Genomic DNA, 24,187 nt, shown 5'->3' on the forward strand with positions numbered 1-24,187 from the left:
GGATTATCTCTCCTTTATATTTAGTTTCGAAGAATAAATCAAGCAAGTAACCAGAGTGAAAGCAGATGGCAAACAGAGCTCACTCTGGTTTCTTGCTTGGCTTAGTCTTCGGTCCTGAAGATGGAGGTGATATGTCCCTTCGAAACGTCGGTCGACTTTCAACAGACTACACGGCGTTATATCCCAAAGAAAAAAACTCTTAAATAAACTATTTACTTTAATTATCGTATTGTTACGGAAAATGACTCGGGCGATGTGAAATTCAGGTCTTGGAAACCTAAAAAGAGTATGTAAACGTAATCGCAACTGCAGATCGATTCCCGACTGAGGCGTTTCGATTATTATCTTCGCCAAAACGTTCAGAATGGCTCCTACTACATAACATGAGAATTTTAAGATTTCTATATTCTGGGATATGACGCCAACTAGTCTAGTAGAAGGTTACCAAAGTTTTGGAGGAACATAACCTGTCCAACGTGAAGATGGATGAAGTATGTGACGCCGTGTGGTCTGATAGATAGTAAATATTAACCACATTACATGACCCCACTTTCATCAGAGTGGGAACTTCAAACCTCTTACTAAAATTAGTTCCGTATATTGAGGAACATCATTTCAGAATTGCAAGGAATGATTTTGGGCCTCCGACATAGTAATTATAAATGTATACATTAAGGGAAAAGGCATTTGAGAACAGGATGCTGAGGAGAATGTTTGGACCGAAAGGCAATGGAATGGAAAGGGGCTGAAGAAAACTGCACAGAGAGGAGCTTCATAACCTTCGCCAAATATAATTAGAAAGATCAAGTTAAGGAAGATGAGACGGACGGACTATGCAGCACGCATGGGCGAAAAGGAATGCATATAGAATTATGATGGGAAAGCTAGAAAGAAACGGATCGTTAGAAAGGCTAGACGAAGGTGAATGAATAATAATAAAATGAATCTTAGAAGAATAATGTGGGGTGATATGGATTGGATTGATCCGGCTCTGGACAAGGATCAGTGGAGGGCTCTTGTGAACACAGTAATGAACCTTAAGAGTTCCATGAAATTTCGGGGAAATTTCTGGGCGGCTGAGCTACTGGCGGCTTCGCAAGAAAGATTCAACTACTTGGAGTTATTTAGTTACTAACATAACAACTTAACTTATTTTAAACTTACGGTAGTAATACAAGGTGTGTACCAAACAACAGCGCGTGCCTTCAAGAAAGCCCTCAGACTAAAAGTTATTGAGTTAGGGTCTGTCGAGGGGCCACACCATGAATACGACTGTAGGGTTAAGGGTATAACGACACTTATTCATGACCCCGGCAGTGGATGGAGATGAGTAGTTAGTTTCATGTTCCGGCCGATTTACTCCTGGAGAAAGAGCCCCCGGTACCTGTTCCATCGGAGGCTTACTGGATCCCTGAGCCGGTCTGAACGCTGTGTTGAAGACATAAAACTTCTTGCCCTGTCCGAGAATCGAATCCCAAACTGTTTATAAGTAGAGCTCTATCTTCTGGGGTATAACGCTGTGTAGCCTGGCTCTGCTTTCTTGCTCGGCTTATTCTTCGACCATCAAAATAAAGGTACTTGTTCCTCGGAATGTCGGTTGAATTTCAACGGACTGCACAGCGTTATGCCCCGGAAGACAGAACTCTTCATAACCACTGGGTTGAGGGCTTATAATGCTGAGTAGTTTCAAATGAGTCTGAACGACATATCCGGAAGGACGTATACTAGTTTCCACTGCACGTTTCGTCAAGTCAGGATTTGAATTATGCCGAGGATAATCATCTTCTTGGTTCCTCAGAGTCAGATTTACTTTACAATTGGCGATTCAGTACCAGTCAGTTCGTTGACGCCAAGCCCCTCGAGACTCACGATCAGCAATTTATTGTTTTCAATTGAACACTTGCGACTATAGTCCTTACGTAGCGACCTCTCTGTCGAGAAGATGGGTCTGTCGTTTAAAATTGCAGCTGACCTTCACCAGTGCAGCCATTCTCAGGTCCGAGTCCCGCGGGACTCATGACTACATTTTACTGTCTCAGATTCGATACCCTGCTCTTTTCTTGGTTCTTTATCCTCGTGTAACTATTTATAGGCACAAACCGTTGCTATTGTATTTGTTTACGGATTGCAGTACGCTTTAATAGCAAGATCCGCCAGTAGGACATAATGTTCCTCGGGCGTCCTCCCATTGACAATGCTGAGAGATATGTTAGCACATATGAACGTAACACAGTTCCTGTCTTAGAACTTTTCTCACGATTTCTGTATATGAAATATATAAAGTAAACATACAATACAGAGGACATTCCTGTTTTTTCACTTCGTACATTTAATATCTGGGGGGGGGGACGCGGTAGTATAGATGGTTGAGCTATGCTACAAGCCGGAAAGTCCCGGGTTCAAGTCCCGATGAGGTCGTCGGATTTTTTCAATTGACCTAATCCTTCCAGCCGCACTATGGCCCTGAGGTCGACTCAGCCTCTAACAGAAATGAGTACCAGGAATTAATTAATAATTTTCCTGGGGAGTAAAGCGCGGCCGGCGCGTAAGGCTGACAACCTTACCGCCATCTTTGAGCCGATTGTCTAGATAATGTGGGACCCTCAACGTCTCACAACCCTATGGGCCTTCACGGTCTTACTTTACTTTTCACTTCGTACATTTAATATCTAAATCAGCTTCTGGGTGTCAATCTAATTTAATGGACTAAGGTAAAAACCTGTGAAACGTGAGGTTCTCACGGGGTTGAATATGCAGAGTACTGTTTGCTTGGATGTGATAGTTCGTAGTTTGGTAGAAGTTTACCGGTGTTTTGGAGTAATAAACTTTCTCCTTCTTCAGGGTCAATGAAGCCCAGTACATCCTTACGAAACGTCGGTTAATTGTGGCGTCACAGTCCAGAAAATAGTATTCTTTAGAATAAAGCTCGTGAGAATTTTATTTTTCGTCTTTGGTTCATACTGGCTCACTGTACATCCTGTATGACATAAATCGATTTTACAAATTAAAAAAGAAGAAGTGACAACAAACACACATGACGCATGGAGGGGGGAGGCTGGGAAATGTGCATGTGTCTTTTACACTTTCAGTTGTTCTGACAGACTGCACGCTCGTAGTGATGAATAACAATATATTGTCACGTGTGGAGTGGTACACGTGACGAGAATGGCGGGTTCTGTTTCGGATTATTGGATTTATTAGCAGCTTGGTTACAACCTCCCTTAATCACGTTTAATTACAGCGCTATCTCTGATTTACACACTTTCCATTTCGCCCTTGCACACGCACTAGGATTCTGTGTCTTTACTAGTCGTTTCCTAGCAACGGATCTCAACACTGAAACTAGCACTCAAACCACAATCAGGTCCTCCCTCTTCAAACCTACAAGTTATACTTAAGCAATTTTAAATCTGGTATTGTTTAAGAAGAAATCATGATTTTGCTGTGTGATTTATATTGTTGTGAAATGTAGCTCTCTGTCTAAGAAAACACTGAGCTAGGGCGTTTGAGAATAAATATTTGGACCAATGAAGGGGGAAGGAAGAGAGGGGTGGAGGAAATATTTTCCTGCCAATGAGAATTTGGACTCTTCACCCAACATTATCATAATCATGAAATCAAGACCGATCATATGGGCAGAACAAGTAACACGTAGGAGAAAGATGAGAAATTCATACAGAATGATAAGCTAAGACACTCAGAACTCCTCTCAGAACGATCTGTCCTCCATGGAATTACTTAATTCTCCTTATTCAATGAAATATGAAGAGATACAATTTGTTTCTGAAGGAACGCATTTGGAAACTGAGCACACGCCAATCCTTCAAAACCTGACATACTCGTATCTTCACTCATTTGCATAAATTTTCACATTAGACAGATTGAATTTATTTTTGAACCTACTCTGTGTGCGTCATATTGTGATCCATAGGAACTCGCGTGGGCTCTTGGCTCACAAGCCAGGAAGCGTGCACCAAACAAAAAAGCGGCTTAAGTCTGAATTCAGCAAGCAGATTTTCTCGTGTTTGATATGTATATTCTTATTTTAATGCCATTATATTCTATATTTTTATTTTACATTAACAACATAGCATACATAATGTGATTTGAAATCTAGTACGTATGGAAGAGACGATTAATTTTCGAAGAAGGATATGAGTACATACGCCTCTTATACACGAAGGACACTAACGGTTCAACGTGCCAAAAAATTTCGACGGACCTTCACTTCCCCTGCATTTCACGTCTTTCCCCGCCTGTGGTGAGGAGGGCTCTCCCTGTCATCGTCACCTCTGTTGCATTTCTGTGGGACTCATCTTAAGTCCAAAGTGGGTCTCTTAAACCTCGGTTGTACACCACAGGTCGTGGCCGCCCCGCCACCATGTAGATTTTTGAGTGCAAGTGTATCTGCAAGGACTTCTTGTGAGAAGGAAGTAAGGATTCTGTGCGCGTGTGTAGCTCAGAAACTCTTTCATTTTCTTTCTGGAAAAGTAAGTGCATTGCTGTAAGTATGAGATACGAGTAATGAAGTGAAGTGTGGTGGAGTTGAATTGTAAGATGGCATCCCTCAGAAATGATTCACGTGGGGAAGAGAGTATCTACCATTTGGAAGGGTTTCAAACCCCCCCCAGACCAGAAATTTTTATATTAATCATTGAGAGAAAAAGCGTTTTAAGTAACACGACAGGAAATCCGTTATACATCCGTAATTTTGTTTGCTAATCCGAAAATATGAAATTTATATGGAGAAGAGCCATATGGTCTCTTGAAGTCCACAGTTATCTTCCCAAACCTTAATCACTCACCCACTTATGGAGCTGAGCACTTCTTGAGAAGCTGCCAATTGTGCAACTACTCAAGAATTTCCCAGCATTTTATGGAACCAGAATGCTCATTATCGTGTTCACAAGAGCCTTCCACTGGTCCCTATCCTTAGCCAGATCAATCCAATCCATACCATTCCATTCTAATATTATCCACCCACCTACGTCTTGGTCTTCCCACTGGTCTCCTTCCTTCTGGCTTTCCCACCAATATCCTATTTGCATTCCTCTTCTCACCATTCGTGCTACGTGTCCTGCCCATCTCATCATCCTTTACTTGATCATTATTATAATTGGAGAAGAGTACAAGTTATGAAGCTCCTCATTATGGAATTTTCTCCAACCTCCTCGCACTACATCTCTCTTCGGTCCAAATATTCTCCTCAGCACCTGTTCTGAAACACCCTCAGTCTATGTTTCTCCCTTAGTGTCAAAGACCACGTTTCACATCCATACAGAATCACAGGCAAAATTATAGTTTTGTATATTCTAGTTTTTATGTTTTTGGACAACAGACGAGAAGACAAAATGTTCTGGACTGAATGGTAGCAAGCATTACCCAAGTTTAATTTCCTCTTAATTTCCTCCTCAATCAGGTTTTGATTTGTTATTTTTTTTTACTATGGCGCTACAGCCCCAATTTGGGCCTAGGCCCACCTCCATGAAACTCTCCGTTTCACTTCGGTTCACTAGATCTTACACATACGGTAGGACTCCTTGGGCGAGTGATCAGCTCGTCACCTTTGATCTCTTATAGTCCTCCATAAATATCTGAACTCTGCCGCATTTTCAAAACATCTGTTACCTATCTTTAGGTCCTGATTCGGCCCTGCATTTTGGTGACGAGATAGCAATATATTCTTAGTTTACTCTGTGTCTACTTTTAGACCAACCTCCTTATTAGCATCAATTACAATATTTTGTGTTTTTTATGGTATCTATATTACCGAAATCTTAATAAGAAATAAAAAAGCGATAGCCCCTAGGGTCGTGAGACATCAAGGCTCCCACATTTTCTTTATACAATCAGCTCACAGATGGCGGTAAGGTTGTCAACCTTACGCGCCAGCCGCTCTTTACCCTCAGGAAGATTCCTGATACTCTTTTTCTGTTAGAGGTTGAATCAACTCCAGGGACATAGTGCGGTTGGAAGAATTAGGTCAATTGAAAAAATCCACCTCGTCGGGAACTTAGAAAATAAGGAATCGATATATCCTGCATGCTTATTGAACCACCTAATACCGCGAGCAGAGTCCTTGGGAACCACACAGTATTTTTGTTAGTGAAAGAAATCCTGCCTTTAATGAAACCCGAAGTTCTAATTGCCTTGATCTGATCACCCTGATACCGGACTGCAACTGCAACTGAATCCACAGTAAATATCGTCTTTTTAAGATCTCTTTTAAAACTATCCTTATATCTATGCCTAGATATTTCAAGTGAATTCTACCCTCTAAATTTACGGACTAAACCTGTGTAAGCATAATCTTCAGTTGCAATCCTGTAGCCACTGTCCTCTATCTCATCCTTCTTAATAAGAAAATCTTAAGATCTTCTTTTATCTACAATGAAAATTGTGAAGCTCCTCACTGTGTGTTTCTCGTGCTTATGATTATTCAACATTTCAATTAAAAGATAGTAAAAAAATTTAAAATACATTGGAATTCGGAGCGAAAATATATTCCAAAAGCTTTCTTTCAGTTTCTGATCCTTCTGTGCCCTTATATTCATTTACTGCATACAGTATTGAAGGATGTGAGGATAAATGCGGGAATTATAATGCACAGTTGTAAATATTGTTACAAATAGTTTGTTAAATAAACACAGTATCGAAGGAAATGTTTCAACAGAACTATTGGACTTCATGTTCCCCTTTTAAATCCCTGGTGTTATATTTTGATGAAATTTCATATGTGGTACACGTCGGGCGGGTTTTACTTGGTCCGTAACTGACAAAACTGAGTTCTACTCAAATCAAATATAGTAGACGTCACACGAGAATCGTCAGACACAAAAAGATGGAAACAAGCAACGTTGCTACGTGGTAGTTCGGACACTTGCTTCACATGCAGGAGGTCCCTGGTTTAGTTCTCTGCTACGAGACCTACTATTTGGAAAGAAAATCTTCTGGTTTCCATCAGTACCTTCAAGCATGTACCGGGAATGGTACTTAAAATTAGAACGTCATGATTTCTTTCCATGCCTACCCATTAGATTATTCTCAGACTATCTTCACATACTGCATAAACCACACTATTAAAAAGCATCATTAAATAAATTGAGGAACAGGCATTTCGCAGCTTATAAATACTTTATTTTTAAGCTTAACAATACGACAAAATGTATTCTTAATTTCTGTGGACTCTAGCCTCACTCCATCTCTCGACTCACTGTAACAGTCGTCATCAAGTAGCCCGACATTACTTATTATTATAATGACCCTAACAATGGAACAAACTATGCAGTGAGGCAAGCATCCACAGCAAGAAATGCAGCAACTTGTTGCATTAATTGCTATATCAAATAAATTGTTTTTATTGTAATATTCTCTATAGTTCAAGCTCATAATTTATGTGATATTTTTTTCCAAAATGCTTCTCGTCTTACGAGGATAGATTCCCGACATGAAGTCTGCCTCAATGAGGTCTATAACGTTAATTTCAAAGAATATTCGACATTTGGTAAAACTGTATAGGTCATGTATCCAACTAAGTACTACAATGAAAATGAATTTTAATACAAACACTGCTCTATCTATTATTAAGTAATTTCAAAACAAAAAGACTTTATTGTCTTTCTTAATACAAAGTACCTATATCAAATTAGAATTCTCTGGAATAAATTTATATCTACAATAAATGCAAGATTTTAACTGGAAAAACAGAGATATTAAATTCTATTCACTTGAAAATATAACTTATTTTCATTATATTTTACATTTGTACACCCCTGATCATCGCAGCACTTTAACAGTACCGTGTGTTTAGTCTGTTTAATTAGACATTTTTTGAATAAACTGCCTACAGACACAAAGACAACAAGGTGATCTCATATGCCCACTTTTACTTTTCTCCAAAATAAGAAAAGTAGGCTAATAACTAAAAGTTTACGACGTGATTCATAATGCTTGAATTCTTATACGAAAGGCAAGAATATCTACTTATTTTAAATGATAAGTAAGGGACCTATCCCTGTAACAGGCCATGGAGGCCCATAGGGTTGTGAGACATTGAGGTTCCCACATTATCTAGGCATTCGGTTCACAGGTGACGGTAAGGTTGTCAGCCTTACTCGCCAGCCACCATTTACCCCCCAGGTAAGTTCCTAGTACTCATTCCTGTTAGAGGCTGAGTCAACCCCAGAGTCATAGTGCGGCTGGAAGGAGCAGGTCAATTGAAAAATCCACATCATCGGGACTGTAACCCGCGATCTTCCGGCTTGTAGCACAGTGCAACAAAATCATGGCAGTACCTTGAAATATCCTAGAAGTGACTGTGAAGAGCTATGAAAATCTAATAACATCCGTATTCCGGCCAAAATTCAGGCCAGCATCTTCCAGATATAAGTCCATAGCGTTACTCGTACAACTACATTAACCTGCTCGGCAGTAAGAGTATAGACCAAGTGCAGTCACAATTATACCGCAGCCTTCAATCCAACAACACTCATATATATATATATAATGAATTACAATGGTTCCGTCGGTAAGATAATATTATTCTAACGTTTCTTTTCTTCATACCATTTTCTCCATTAATTTACTTCCTATGGCTGCGTTCATTCTGTTTGCTCCTCACTTCACGTATCAGTTCTATAAGAGACGGGATTATGACGTCACCAGTCAGCCTTCTCGTTGTCCTTATTTCCTGCCTTAGAAAACTTGACATGTTTCTTTTGTACTGTACCAATCAGCGTTCAGTTCTTCGCAGACTTGGCACTGCTCTAACACTGCTTGTTCAGTCACCTTATTGTTTGCGATCCTGATTCTGTATTTTCCTTGGAATATTTGTTATCACAAAGACCGTATCTTTAAGGTTATCTCTTTCCCTCTTACCAGTTCGAATCTAGATCAAATCAACTATCTCCTTGGAACATAGCCCTTTTGACAAGATGAACTTTAAACTTGTTCCCAATTCTGTCGAAGTCTCCAAGATTTATTACTATACCACATTTGCATCCTATCGAAATTCAGCTCATTCTGTCTCGAACCTTCTATTGTAGTGTATTTAAGGGGTGAGCCTAACTGCTGGCCCTTGCACCGCGACCTCCATTGTTCTGTTGTGCATGTTCTTCTATTTTAACCCTTCAACAATCCTACCCCTAGTAAAAGTATTATGTTTTTGGACATTAACCATCTTCTTGTCTACTTCTTGTCTTTATCTAAAAACCGTCCTGCTTATATTCCAAAACAGAACGTTTCGGAGACGATTCTGTCTCCGTCTTCAGGTAAAAACCTACTCAGTATGGCCCACTCGATAGAGCTAGACCCTATCTCCGGAGAGAGGGTATAGCTCAACTGAGTAGGTTTTACCTGAAGACGAAGACAGAATCCGTTCTCCGAAACGTTGTGTTTTGAAAAATAAATATGACGGTTTTTAGATAAAGACAAGACGATGGATAATGTCCAAAAACATAATATTTGTACTACTGTACCATCGTCACAAACTTTTAGACCTTTTTTTTTATTATTGCTAGTGGGGTGGGACTAAGTCCCTTGTACTGCGGCCACTTCTGGCATATTGTAGCAGCCCCAGATGATAGGTGAGGGTGATTGTGGAGCAATTGGTAGAATGAAGATTGGCAGGGGAAACCGAAATACTCGGAGAAAACCTGCCCCAGCGCCACTTTCTCCACACCAAATCCCACGTGACCAGACCTGGGATCGAACCCGGGCCGCCGCGGTGGGAAGCCAGCGACTAACCGCTTGAGCTAAACCTTTAGATTTTAATCCTACCTTTAGAATGAAGTTTAGGATTATGTTTACAGGGGCGTCAAAATAGTCGTCTGGTTCCTTAAAATGATGGCCTAGGTAACAAAATTTTAAGTAAGCTATGGCGTCACACTCTCATAGGATGAGCGGCACCTTCCACAATAGGACTGTCAATCTAATTTTGAAAATGTGTCCTTTCAGGTGGCAGTGCCCACCGTGACTGATTTCGGTTTAATTTTAAGGGTTCCTTGGTTTTTCTGGAAAAAGATCCTTGTATGGGTCTCTTTCCCTGTTTGCGTCCTGTTAAAGACTCCCAGTGTTCTTATCGTCTCCCTTTGTCCAGTCCCTGAAAGCTTTTTGGCAACTCCTTCTGAGATGCCGCAAGCTATTTCAGGTCCTATGAAAGGACATTGGGATCCCAATTTTGTCAGTTCGTCAGATATTTTCTTACCTTATAACCCAGCACCCATATCATTTGAACTCTGTTGTGTTTGGCCAGTTGCACTAGGAACTGATGGCAATCCCAAACCAATTTTCAGTTGATCTGGTAAATGTCAAGTACCTTAATTGCAGCTTGATTATCTGATAGAGTATAGGAGTAGACGTTTCTGTTTCTGTAGTTCCTATCTAGGACTGCACATGCACTTCTTCCGGGAATGCTGTGGTGTATTGCCCAAGGCTGATGCCAAGCTTCCATTGTGTGCCATTACCATTACGTCATCTGCGTACTAGATAAGTTCTCCCTTCCAATCGGGTTGAAATTCATCTTTCCAGTCCCCCCTGCCAGGCACTCTGACATGTCTCGCTATCATTCTGTCGGTCGTCATCTGTGGGATGGGTTCTTTTTCATGCCCTGAGTCACGTGTGCATGTTCAAAACCTTAAATCGTTGGTTTCAATTGATCACTGCAGTAGAGTCTATAAATACCTGCTCTGACCTTATCCTTCAGCTGCAAGTGCAGTGGGGGGAGTCCAATGAGGACCTCAATTGCAGCTCTTGGAGCTGCTTTCATTGCTTCAGTAATTCTCAGGCAGGTCATCCTTTGCAGTTTGCTAAATTCAACCTTGCTTGTTTTGAATGTAATCATAGGCCACCACGCAGTGGTAGTGTAGGCTACTTCACTGCGGGTCTTACCACCACGGCGTACATCCAGTATATTACTTTTGGTTTCAGACACCGAATTTTCCCAAACGTGCTTCTGCAGGTTCAAAAGGCCCTGTAGGCCTTGTTGGTTAACTTAACCCGCTGTTTTATCCATATCAGCCCTTGTCTAATAATAGTCAACAATGCTGATCTTATTGGATAGCTGAATTATATTATTTAAAAAGGTTGGTTCCTTAGGTCCCCTAATATCTCTCCTCCTAGCAAAAGGTATTATCACCGCGTTGTTGGGATTGATGGACAAATTTGTCATATTGCACCGCTGCTGGACTGTGCATAGAGCTGTTTGTAAGACCTCTGACACAGTCCCAGGATATTTTCCATTAATTAGGTGTGCAACGTCATCTGCACATAATACTATGTAATAATCATTGTCATTAAGCTCCCAGAAAAGCTCGTTCATGACCAGGTTCCACAGCAGAGACAAGAGCGCACCTCACCGTGGGCATCCCCTAGCCGTGAACACCCTCAAGTTTTATCCCGTCAATGCAGTTGTTATATTTCTGCTTTCTAGCAGAGAACAGATCCATCTGCAGATGATAGGCTGAATACAATGACTTTCAGCAGCCTGTGTTGTTCTGTCAGAATCGCCCTCTATATCAAGGGATGTTCCTAGGGCAATTTCTTCGCATTCAGTAGCACTTTCTGTGCGCGTTAACCAAATTATGAAGTGCAGTTTCGGTGGATTTACGAGATGGGTAAGCATGTTGGTTTCGGTGCAGAGGATGCTCCTTCAGTACACCTTCCCTAATATGCCTATGCACTAATTTCTCCATTGTCTTCAAAAGAAAAGACGACTGGCTGATAGGACGATAATCCTTAGCCTCAGCGTAGTCAGATTTCCCGGGTTTTGAGATAAACGTCACTCTAACCTGCTTCCAGTTCATAGGAATAAATCTGTATATGTTGTAGCATGTAGTCCCGTTGCAAAGTAATGACTATAAATAACACCCACTGCTAGGCAACGACCGTAGAATAAGCAAATGTACGGTAGCCGTTGCTGAGTAACGGCTTTGCAAACAAACATGTTCCCATGGCAACAATTGAGCTACAACAATGAGAACCGGTGTTTTCTACGCGGTTCTTACCAAGGGATTATAAGCGGCAAGTTTAAGTAATGAGTTAGTTATGAGACTTTCTCCAGCCGGGAAGTACGTAAGGGGAGGATATTGTTAGGATCCATTACCAGAAAACGGCTAGTGAAAACCAACTGAGGAGATTTAGTATGTGCTGTAGTGAGAAGACGAGTGCATGAATTAGCGAGAGCGTTATAATTACTTGTAGTCAGCATTTGTAAGTGATCAATAAATCCAATTACCAGTCCAACCCACTGTCTTTAGTCACTCATACACGTGACAATATATAGGAGTATATATTTAAATTTCCAGAACTCTTCCATGACACTAGCTACTCTTAGCTACTCAGTTTCCTTATGCCGATGTTATCTCTGGTATGCAGATTAAAGGGTATTCAAGTTAGTATTTCATTTGTTTTTCTTCTGCCGGACCCGCCTATAAGTTTGCGTTGTATAATTTACAGTCTACTTAATGTTATCTAAGGTTCATAAGACGTTTTATTTTATTCACTCGAGGAGCGTTGCTTGTTTAACGAACTGTGCAATTATTAATTCCAGGTCTATAAAATGGGACCGAGGGGCATCAGATAGCAGTAAGCCTTCCCTCGGGGCCTCGGACGACCGTAACCTGAACAGGGACCACGTCACCACTCAAGGTAAGTACACGTATATAAGTAGCTTCTTTGCGCAGGCTCTTTCTGTGTTGCTGCATGCAACACTTTGTCTGCTGTCATCGTAGATGCTGGGATAATTCTGAAATAACTGACAGTGGCAGAATTTTAAAAGAAATCTTAACGCTTCAAGACCGAAATCATAATTTGTGGACATAGTACTCGGTGATTTCAGTCCGCAAGCGAGCCATACCGACCGAGCGATCGCCGCTTGTCGGCGAAGTTCGGTGCCAACTTTTGAGGCTAAAGGATATCGCGTGGTCAGTGCAACGAATCCCCACGGCCGTTAATTTCGGTTTTCAAGACCGGAGCCGATATTTCCTTCAAATAGTTCCTCAGTTATCCTCACGAGGCTGGGTGGACCCCGTTCCAGACACACTACTTCTCCGAAAAAATGTGGTAGCTCCGGGAATCGAACCCGGGGCTATGGATTTGTAGCCAGGAACGTTGACCACTAGATCAGTCAGGTATGTACGTAAAAGTGGAAAGACAATGTTCGAAAAACAAGTATACTGTAAATTGAAGAAAATTCACTTATTCTTAATTTTGCAATTTTTTTTCACATTATCCGTGTTGGTGATTTACTTATGATCACTTGCTTGTGCTGTTTAAACTTACTGATTAATCGTGACAGACAGCTTCTGTGGTCTAGTGGTCAGAGTTCCTGCCTACAGATCCTGAGGTCCCAGGTTCGATTCCCGGGGCTACCACATTTTCTGAAAGGTAGTGGGTCTGGAACGGGGTCCACTAAGTCTCGTGAGGATAATTAAGAAGCTATTTCAAGGAAAGAGCAGCTGCGGTCTATAAAACTTAGATTAACGGCAGTGGGGATCCGTTGCGCTGACCACGTAACACTCTCTATCCGCTAAAGTTAGCACTAACTTCGCCGACAAGCGGAGGTTGCTCGGTCGGTAACGTTCGTTTTCGGACTACATGCCACGGATTTTTTTGTTTTTTGATTAATCATGACAATATTTTCCACAATTTGTGATATTTCACTAGTCTTCTAGGCCACAATCTTTGTCCCACGTGACGAACAGACACCTAACAGTCGATCATCTTCATATTATGTCACAGTGTCACATTCGTCTTCCAAAATTTTTCGTATCGAATTCTCTGTCCTTAAATTTCGGGTCCAGTAACTCTTTATACCCGACACAAGACGTCCACAAATAATATGTGATGAAAAGAGTCAGAGAGGCAGTCACGAAAGGCCTTTATTAAAACTGAAAGGTATCTATTTAGGTGAAGAAGTGATCATATCCCTCAAAATCACTCATATTAGTATAGATCATATCTGAAGATATTTGTTTTATACACACTTCCTTCTGTAACAGGGGTTGATTTGATTATAACAAAAAAGAATTCCGAAATGTTGCGTTTTCCTTTTATGGCTCAGAAAATTGTAGTGTTAGTTTTTTAATTATAATATTCGTACCGTGGAAGCTGAATACTTAGGACATCTTTGCTTGCAAATGTTGGGCTGCAATGAAGAGACCAGACGTGCCAGGGCAGAGGTCCAGATGGCTGGACGCCTCAAGAATACGGGAACAAGCTTCGACATGCCAATAGCGCAGGCATGTCTCATAGCTTCGAGGAAAGACAAGAGATGGCAGAGTGAGCGACCAGAGGCGAGACAAAATTTATGTAGGCGAACGGATATAGGCCTATATATATTGAGGTATTTTAATAATAAACTCAGGTTTCATCCAGTAACTAATGTTGTGTATCAATTTGATTGGGGTACGCGGTAGCGTTGAGGCACTGTGCTATAAACCAGAAGGTCGCAGGTTCGGTTCCCGATGAGAGTATTGTTTTTTTTTTAATTTACCCAATCTTTCCAGCCGCATTATAAGCCTGGGGTCGACTCAGCCTGTAACCGAAATGAGTACCAGGAATCTTCCTAGGAGGTAAAGGGCGGCCGGTGAGTAAGGCTGACAACCTCACTACCATCTGTCAGCCGATTTTCTATAAAATGTGGGAACCTTGAATTCTTGAAACCCTATAGACTTTCCCGCCCTGTTACAAGGATAATTTAACCTTTTTTTTTCAGTTTGCTTCCAGTTTCCTAGCTGCATTTCGTTAGTGTGTACATACAATACCGACAGTTTAACTGGACTGCCTCCACAGCATGTTTCATCGAAGTGGCCGCGCCATAGCTCAAGCGGTTAGTCGCTGGCTTCCCACCGCGGCGGCCCGGCTTCGAGCCCGGGTCTGGACAAATGGGATTTGTGGTGGACAATGTGGCGCTGGGGCAGGTTTCCTCCGAGTACTTCTCTTTCCCCTGCCAATCTTCATTCCACCAAATTCTCCATCATCATAGTCACCTGGGGCAGGCTACAATAGGCCAATCAGTGGCCGCAGTGCCGAGTGGACCCATTTGTATTCCACCCCCCACTAAGCGAATTTAAAAAAATGTTTCATCTAATAGGTTTCTGAAGCGGTGATGCTCTAGACTTCTGTTCGGAAGGCGCTCGATTTGAATCCCAGTCAGGAGACCGGATACCATGGTAAAGGTTTTCTCTTTACTTTCCTGTGTCCCTCCAGACAAGTTTCAGGGTAATAAATATATTGTATCATGACTGTTTCGTTCCAAATCCTCTTTTATTTATAACAGAACAAACATCGTTTCATTCGACGCTATATAGTCGGGAGATACTCAGTCTCGTAAGAGAGACCACAGAAAATAAAACCTTTCTATGGTTATACTGCTGTCATCAAGTGAATGTGGTTATACTATCTGCCAGACACTGACATTGGTTAACATGATATTGTCGCGTGATTGAATGTATATAGACGGGGTTTGGATTGATAATCGGATTTATTGCACACTTATTATTTTTTTTCTCCCCCTTGGCACTACAGCCCCAGTGGGCCTAGGCCTACCTCCGTGAACTCCGTTCACTTCGGTTTTTCTAGATCTTACACATTCGGTAGGACTCCTTGGGCGGGTGATCAGCTCCTCGCAAGGCCTCTACCTGTACACAAACACAGGAAAACGCACACAAACATCCATGCCCTGAGTGGGATTCGAACCCACGATCCCGGCTTCCGAGCTAGTGAAGACAGTGCATGCTTTAGACCGCTCGGGTACCGTTACCGGAGCACACTTATATACAAACTCGTAACTCCAAGTAAATGTAGCGCTAATGTTAATTCGCGCACTCCGCGGTTCACTGTAGCACACACTTAAGCCTTCACTGTATGTATCTGGTCTATATAATGTCGAATGGAGCGATGAATGTTGGCTGATGACGTCAAAAGTTTCTGAAAAGAAGCGATTATGAACAACTGAAATGGTATTCCGCAAAAAGATCTCAGAATAAGCAGCATCTTATCTGAGATTCAAACCAAGCGCCTCCCGATTGCAGGTCTAGAACGTTACGACTGTCAGCTACCTCAATGTTTGGTGTGCTTTGCACTGTTAATCCATAGAATGAAACACTTAGACAGCCATTCACGGTTTAACGTGAAGCCTGGTAAATCGTCATCGACGTTTCGGAGGAAATTGCTGATTCCATCTTCAGGGCAGAAGAGTAATCAAAGCATGGAAAATATGAGTATTTATATTTGGAGGAGGAGGAGGACCAATCAGGCCCGTTCCGTCACGTCCTCCTCCTCCCAGTACTCGTACCACTGAGTTCCAAGGTCGACTTTTCCTCCTGGTCGAAAGGCGAAGGCATCAGGTTCTTCCTAAACGCCGATGATTGCCCACCGAACAATGTGATTCTGCATCCCCGACATTTACTACTACTATGTGACTCGGTGACCGCCTCTGTGGTCTAGTGGTCAGAGTTCTTGGCTACAGATCCACGGGTTCGGGTTCGATTCTCGACGCTTCCAGTTTTTCTGAGAAATAGTGGGTCTAGAACGGGGTCTACTCAGCCTCGTGAGGATAACTGAGGAGCTGTTTCAAGGAAATAGCGGCTCCGGTCTAGAAAACCGAGATTATCGGCCGTGGGGATCCTTTACGCTAACCACGTGGCAACTTCTATCCGATAAAGTTGGCGCTAACTTCGCCGATAAGCGGCGATGGTTCGGTCGGTATAGTTTACTTGCGGACTACAGGCCACAGAGCTTGTGTGACTCGGTGCTTCACTTGGAAGACGGTATTTTTCCAGTTAACAGAGTGATTCTTTCAGCGTGTTGTTCATACTTCATGATCCTTTTCGCCACAATATATCATCGGAAGAGGAGACAGACTTCTTCCTGCCCGAAGCGATCTCAGAGACCATGAGTTTGATACTGGAATACTCTTATCTGGGGTTCGTGGACATCAGACAGGAGAACGTACGGCAGCTACTGGTGTCTTTTGATTATTTAAGTGTATTGGACGTCCTTGAACTCTGCTGTGGTTTCCTCCGGAGCACGTTTACTCCTGACATCATGCGCTTCGTAAGGCACTACTTCTGCTCCAGCGTTGAAAGGGACGCGCGCGCGCTGCTTCCTGATGCACAACTTCGTGCAAGTAGCAGAGCAAAGCGACGAAATTGTCGCCGGAGGAGCTGCAAGCTAGGATAGGAGCAGAGGGACTAATCGTGAAGAGTGAGGAGGTTATGTACCGATCAGAGTAGCCGCGCGGTCTAAGGTACCCCCCGTTCAAACACCGGGGTCGTGGGTTCGAAACCAACTTGAGGTATGGATGTCTGTATGCCTCTGCTCTATGTCTGTGTTTTCCTTTGTGTAGGTAGTGGCCTTGCAACGGGTTAATCCCCCGCCCAAAAAGTCCTACCGACTACGTCAAAGAAAGACTGATAAAGCGGCCAAATTCAAGAAAATTTTTGTAGAACCATAAATAGACAGAGGAGGTTGTGTACGAGTGCGTTCTGCAGTGGGTGAACCACGACACAGAACAGAAGAGGCAATATCATAGAACTGTTTAAGAAAGTCAAACTGGGACTGTTGAAACCATATTTCTTCCTCGAAAATGTATAGACTCGAACCTGTATGATGGAAAATGACGAATGTTTTACTATCATAATGGATACGATTAAGTTACTCTATGATTCCATAATGCTAACGCAGAAAAACACGGAAATTCCACTTCATGGTTTTACCCGAGCACGTACCCCACATGAAATATATTTGCTGTTGGAGGATGGGTAGGGGAAGACCCTACGAATTACATAGAAACGTACGACTCACATGTAAGCCGATTGATTAAGGTAGAGTAGGTCTATCCGACCGGTCCGCGAGCTTTCCATGGTACGGATGTGATTTGTTTCAACATTTAACTTGATCGTTGGTTCTGACAGAACGGCTTTAATGAACTCCAGCCTCTTCTTCAACGCTCTAACAAAAATATGGCACGATATGGCACCCATGCACGCTCACAGTTGCTACTTGAGCGTAGCGTAGGTAAAGTAGTGTATGCTTTGTGTGGCTATGATGGCTTCGAACGCCAGAACACGGCAGAGCAGTATGAATACTAGACGAACTAGTGTGCCTCACTCCGCTGCCAGTGCTGCTGCTCTCAACGGTAAGATCCACGTCACTGGTGGACTCAACGCTGAGGATCATCAGAGGTGTACGAACCAGAAGTTAACAAGTGGACACTCCTTCAAGAAATGCAGTTTGGAAGTAGCAGTGCTTCCGGAATCACTTAGCATGGGTGTGTATACGCCATAGGAGAATTCAGTGGCGTCTGTTTCTTGCGCAGTGGTGACAACCAAAGCATGGACTCAGATTCGTGGAATGTATGAACTCCACAGTAACGTCAGTATTGGAGTGATCGGCAACATGATCATCACTATTGGTGGATTCTATGGTATTGAGTGTTACCACGACAAAATCATATGAATGGTTTGAAGCAAGGGAGATGAACATATATGCATCGGGTCTGTCGGCCTATGTTTTCATGGCTTTGCACAACGTACTATATGATTACATTCGTTAAAACAGGGATCTATTTATGGAGGAGTAGCGGCAGAAGTTTTTGGCCCAAGAAAGTGAAATAAACCAAGCGGACCAACAGCAGGAGCAAAGAAGCCAAGCCAACAACGTGAACCCTAATCCAAATATAAACATCTTTCACAATGGTCATGAGAGCGTGCAATAAAACACTTCGGGAAGTTCGGAGAGGAAAAGAAGGGAGAAGCTACATATTGCTATTTAATATTTTGTGTACGAGAAAAATCACTGTAGAGAGTTACACCTTATAAAGTTAAAGGTAAAGCAAAATTGTCCGTATGCTTAAGTTGTTAAGCACTGCGCCTTGAAAACATGCGGGGAATGGATGTATAGACCCAAGTTTCCTTGACCTCGGCACTAGTTGGAGGTGAGTGATCAGCTTCACGCCCCGGCCGCTTAAAGGAGATGAAAAATATTGCTAGCTATAAGAAGGGAGAAATATAATCACGAAGTGCTCCATACAAAGTACTACTGACAGAATATTCTGTCTATTTATATATCTTTTTGTCTGTCTATTTATCTTGCCTGCCTATCTATGGCTCTACAGCCCTTTGTTGGACCTTGACCACTTTTTTCGGTTTCTTAATCCTATACACAGTCGGTAGGATTCCTTGGATGGGGGATCAGCCCGTCTCAAGGCTTCTATCTACACATAGAACAACACAAACGTACATGACTAGAGTGGGATTCGAACCCACGACCGCAGTGTTCGAGCGAGGGAAGACAGTTCATGCCTTAGATCTAGCGGCCACTGTAAGCGGCCATAGAAAAATATTAGGATCTTCAAATCTAGGTTGATGAGATGGACGAGGGATGTTGAACTCCTAGGACAAAAAAATTTTTACAAAATATTTAACGGCAAATCTGAACGGGAAAGGCCACTTGGCTTTACAGATGTAGGTTGGAGGATAATAAGAAAATAAATATTAACGAAGTAGGTTATCAGAATGTGAACTGGATAAACCTGACTCTGTACACGATCCTGACAAGAGGTCCTGGAGACATTATATTCAGATTTCGGATTCCATAAAGTACAATGAATTTACTGACCAAATCGGAGAGTTTCGGCTTGTAGAATAGAACTGTACTCCATGGTATCATTAAATTACTATTTGCGGGCTGGCAGCCAGCCGTACACCACTAGATAAAAACTTTCCTCCAAAGTACTGAAAGAAGCTGGAGACATAGCCTTATGCCAGGAATAGCTTCCCGGCGGCTGTGACAGGTCCTCAGGTTCATCAGCTAGAGCCATCGCACCGTGTTCGCGTCAGAGACTGCAGTTCGCACTCTGGCGACGGTTCAGTGCTGCTCTGCGCGGCTCTGACGAGTACTATTGCTTCCTGAGGCACGCGTGTTCAGGGCCAAGTAACCTCATCAGTTATACAGATAAGACCATGGTCTGGCCTGCAGTGATAAAGAGATCTGTCTCTTTTCCACAACGTCCAACCGGTTTTGAGGATCATTCAGACTTCAGTTCGATGGTTAAAAAGAGATTTTCCGCTGTGCGCCGCGGCCGGAGTCTGAAACTAACTACTAACCTAAACCTAAAACCGAGATTAATAATGCGTGGAGATATAACTTAACACCCTCCTCCATATATTTTCATGTTGTGACAATTAACCACATGGAAACAGCCGTACGTTTTAGTTACGACTGCAGATGCCAGCAAAGAGTGCGAGAAGACAATGATAACGTATGATGATCGAACACACGGATCTATACTAAGACGATTTCTTACGGGAGGCTGAGGGAAATCACACCACGGAATGTGCACCATTCATCTAGCGAAACGTCTACCTCCTAGCACCGGTCTACGATAGGGTTCGTGGATTATTAACGAAGTTCTTTCTAGTATAGTGGATATTTTTGTGGTTTATTTTGCAACAATGTCAGTGACTCAGTCCGGCCTAGAAAACCGACATTAAGGGCCATGAGGATCCGTTGTGCTGACCATGTGCTACCCTCTATCAGTAAAAGTTGGCACTGACTTCGCCGACAAGCGGCAGTCGCTCGATCGGTATAGTTCGCTTGCGGACTAAAACCACGGAGATTGTTTTATCAGTGTCTCAGGCAATGCAACGTTGAATGGGTAGATAGTTTCTGGATAATGAATTAGGATTTGAAAGGAAGCGGTCGGGACCTAATGGATACACTTTCTCAGTGTTTGCATGGAGAGGCTGAGGACGGTCACGAAAAAAAAACACAGAATATCCAATATCCCAGCTGAGATTCAAACATATCACTTACCGAATGAAAATTGCTTTTTTTTTCTTTTTAATTTTTGGGGTGGTGTGTGATTGAATTGACTTAGTATATCGGCCACTAATTGGACTATTGTACCAGCCCCGGTTGATAGATGAGTATGGAGCGTTTGATGGAATTATAATTGGCAGGGAAAACCGAAGTACTCGGAGAAAACCCGCCCCAGTGCCCCTTTAACCATCACAAATTCCGAATGATTTGAAATGGTACTGAACCAGGGCCGTCTTGGTGGAGATCTGGCGGCTAACCGCCTAAGCTACGACACGGCCTACCGCTATAGTGCATAATTAGACTTGAGTGATATGAGAGGACAGTATTTCGAACAAGTGGAGTGGTCGTGGTCACTTTGCACGGTGGCTGTACTCCGGATGTGACGTAAAGGGATTGAATAAAACAGCTGATATTTCATGTAGGAGAGGCCTGTATGATTCCAAACTCGAAATGCAGTGTCCGGGTGAAAGGTATCCAAAATAAAATTTTTATATCTCAGAAAGAATTTATTATACACATTAATGTGTTACACCATTACAAAGGGAAACTATCATTTTTGCATATATAATTTTCTCAATAAATTTAAATGTGGGCTCCCTTGGTGGCACGAAACATATCCAGGCTTGAAGAATGTTTTGTGTTACCGTAGCCACAGTGTCCCTTACGCGGACTTTCAGGTGTTGAAGGTCGTTGATCGTAACCTGGTAGACAATGTTCTTCACATGATCCCAAAAGAAAAAATCCACTAGAGTTAAATCTGGCGACCTAGGGGGCCAAGAATTTGTCCTCTACTAATTCATATCCCAGCCATATCTCTGTCCAGGTGATTCCTAACATGGTGGAAAAATTGTGGCGGCGCATGCGCGTTAGCCGGGTATGAAAACAAAAACTTTCAGAGTTTTCCTTTCCGATGACATAAACCGGATACGTGTATGAAAAATAGTTTCCGAGATATACATTTCTTATTTTGGATACCTTTTATCCGCACCCGAGATATGAACCAGATCCTCCTGAATGCAAGTCCGGATGGATTGCTGCTGTAGAATATTAACTGTTATAGCATTTATGAGATAGTCACGTGAAAGTTCATGTGGTCATGGTTTGTGAAACGTGAGGGAGATCGCAAGAAACAAAATTGTCTCATTTTTTTTAGGTTTCAGAAGACCTTTTCTTTTATTGCTAGTGGGGTGGGACTAAGTCCCTTGTACTGCGGCCACTTCTGGCCTGTTGTACCAGCCCCAGAAGATAGGTGAAGGTGATTGTGGAGCAATTGGTGGAACGAAGATTGGCAGGGGAAACCGAAGTACTCGGAGAAAACCTGCCCCAGCGCCACTTTGTCCACCACAAATCCCACCATACCCAGGATCGAACCCGGGCCGCCGCGGTGGGAAGCCAGCGACTAACGGCTTGAGCTATGGCGCGGCCTTCAGAAAACTTAGTAAGATTTCAGACATGTTCTGTTCTCTCCGGGAAATTAGACGCCGGCTGAAAATGTATCTCGTGCTGCAGCACTAAATAAGTGCATGAAATGAGGCCTCTGAAAGACAGAAGAGATATACACCCCAGTTTACAGCGTATAGCATTTCTCTATGATTCTGCAATCGCTTTGATCTTCGGGTTTATTTATTGCAGTTTCACAATGGAGAGCTTCATAATTCATGCTCTTCACCAAATATTATTACTGCGATTAAAGCAAGGAGGATGAGATAATCATAGCATGTAGCACTCGTGGAGGAGATGAGAAATAAATCTAATACACAGAAAATTATGATCACAAAACCTAAAGGGAAGAGGCCACTTGAAGGATCTATTAAAATGTGAAATGAATATTAGAAAAACTGGGTGTAAGTTTGTGAACGATATTCAGCTGGCTTAGGATTGGAGCCAGTGGTAGGCCGTTTAGAGTTAATTTTCGAATATCAATAATTTCTTGATCATCTGAGTGATTATATTTGCTTAAGAAAGGAACTTCACCATGATGTATTTTAAATAGTTTGTACAGAACTGTAAGCTCTACATATCCTTCAGCATACATTGAACTTAATTATTTATCTTTGTATTCTCTCATGCATTTTTCATATCAAAAGCCACTTAAAACAAATATTATAAATGTTGAAGAGTTTTATCTTCTGCCGTCTAACATCGTGTAGCCCTATGAAAGTTAACCGATGCTTTCGAGGGACATGTCGCCTCCATGTTCGGGGTTGAAGAGTAAGGAAATCAAGGAACCAGCTTCAATAAAATAACAGCTAGCAGAACAAACCCTGAAGATGGAGGCGACATGTTACTCCGAATTTTCGGTTGACTTTCACCAAACTACGCGGCTTTTTATCCCAGAAGACGAAGCTGTTGTTCTGTAGCAGTTCCAGTTGGCCTATGCAGACAAGTTCTGGAGAGAATCATACTTTTCTTCAACTGTTTCAGTCCTTGTGGTAAGAGGTAAATTTGTCCCTGTTCTTACCTAATTACAGCACTACGCCGTGAAAGCGTATGGTTCAGTGGATACATAGAACCACTTATTCTTGACTTCGGTACTAACTGGAGAAAAGTGGTCAGCTTCACGCTCGGGAGAATGATCCTATAGTACCCATTCGATAAGAGGCTGGCTGGGCCCCAGAACCGATCTGGACGACATTGAGAATAGAAAAATCTTTCCCTTATCGAGGCTCGAACTCCGACCCCTCGTCCGTCTAGTCAGTAGCCAGTCGCTATACCGACTGAGCCAACGGAGGCCACTTATCCAACTTGTTGTTTAACTGCAGTGATCGCGGGAGAATCGCTGTTTTCAACATGGTGCAACCATTTGCTCGGACTGTATGGTGAAGAATGAAAATAGGTGGATAAAAAGATATTAAGTGCGATAAATATCAACAAATGTTTCAAATTCCAAATTCCATTGAAATAAATTACGCAGTTTCAATGGTAAAATATATGGCCTGACGTACATTATTTTTCCGATATTTATTCACGCTATAGTCCACTTCCTATATCATAAGGTGAAAGTACATGTAAAGTTGTCCCCTGCGCTTAACTAATTAAGCACTACGCAATGAAGGCGTATGGGGGAGTGGATGTATGGATCCACATTTTCCTGACCTCGGCACTAGCTGGAGGTGAGTGGTCAGCTTCACTCCTCTACCGCTTTAACTCCCGGGCAACAACCCCCGGTACCCATTGGATAGGTGGCTAGGTGAGCACCAGAGCCAATCTGGACGACACGGAGAAGAGAAAATTCTTGACCCCACCGGGACTCGAGCTCCGATCTCTCGGTCGTCCAGCCTGTAGCCAGTCGCTATACCGACTGCGCTATCCCGGCTCACTCCTATAGCTTATAATACAAGATAAACAAAGTTGAACTATCAGC

At 42.5% G+C, this 24,187-nt stretch overlaps 1 protein-coding gene and 1 pseudogene across 3 annotated transcripts in view; both read left to right on the top strand.

The window, feature by feature from the left end:
• Window positions 1-4,261: 4,261 nt before the first annotated feature.
• Window positions 4,262-24,187, top strand: part of LOC111874338 (RING finger protein nhl-1) — a 98,886-nt gene continuing 78,960 nt past the window's right edge. For 2 of the 3 annotated variants that reach the window (XM_023869757.2, XM_023869752.2), the window contains exons 1-2: window positions 4,262-4,490; window positions 12,548-12,645. The gene's annotated coding sequence lies outside the window, so the exon portion shown is untranslated. Of the gene's footprint in view, window positions 4,505-12,547; window positions 12,646-24,187 lie in introns of all 3 variants that reach the window. The other variant, XM_023869753.2, reaches the window with a different exon arrangement.
• Window positions 16,847-18,092, top strand: LOC117283081 (annotated as a pseudogene).

This window comes from Cryptotermes secundus, unplaced genomic scaffold (genome assembly GCF_002891405.2).
Source record: "Cryptotermes secundus unplaced genomic scaffold, Csec_1.0 scaffold49, whole genome shotgun sequence".
Classification (NCBI taxonomy): domain Eukaryota; kingdom Metazoa; phylum Arthropoda; class Insecta; order Blattodea; family Kalotermitidae; genus Cryptotermes; species Cryptotermes secundus.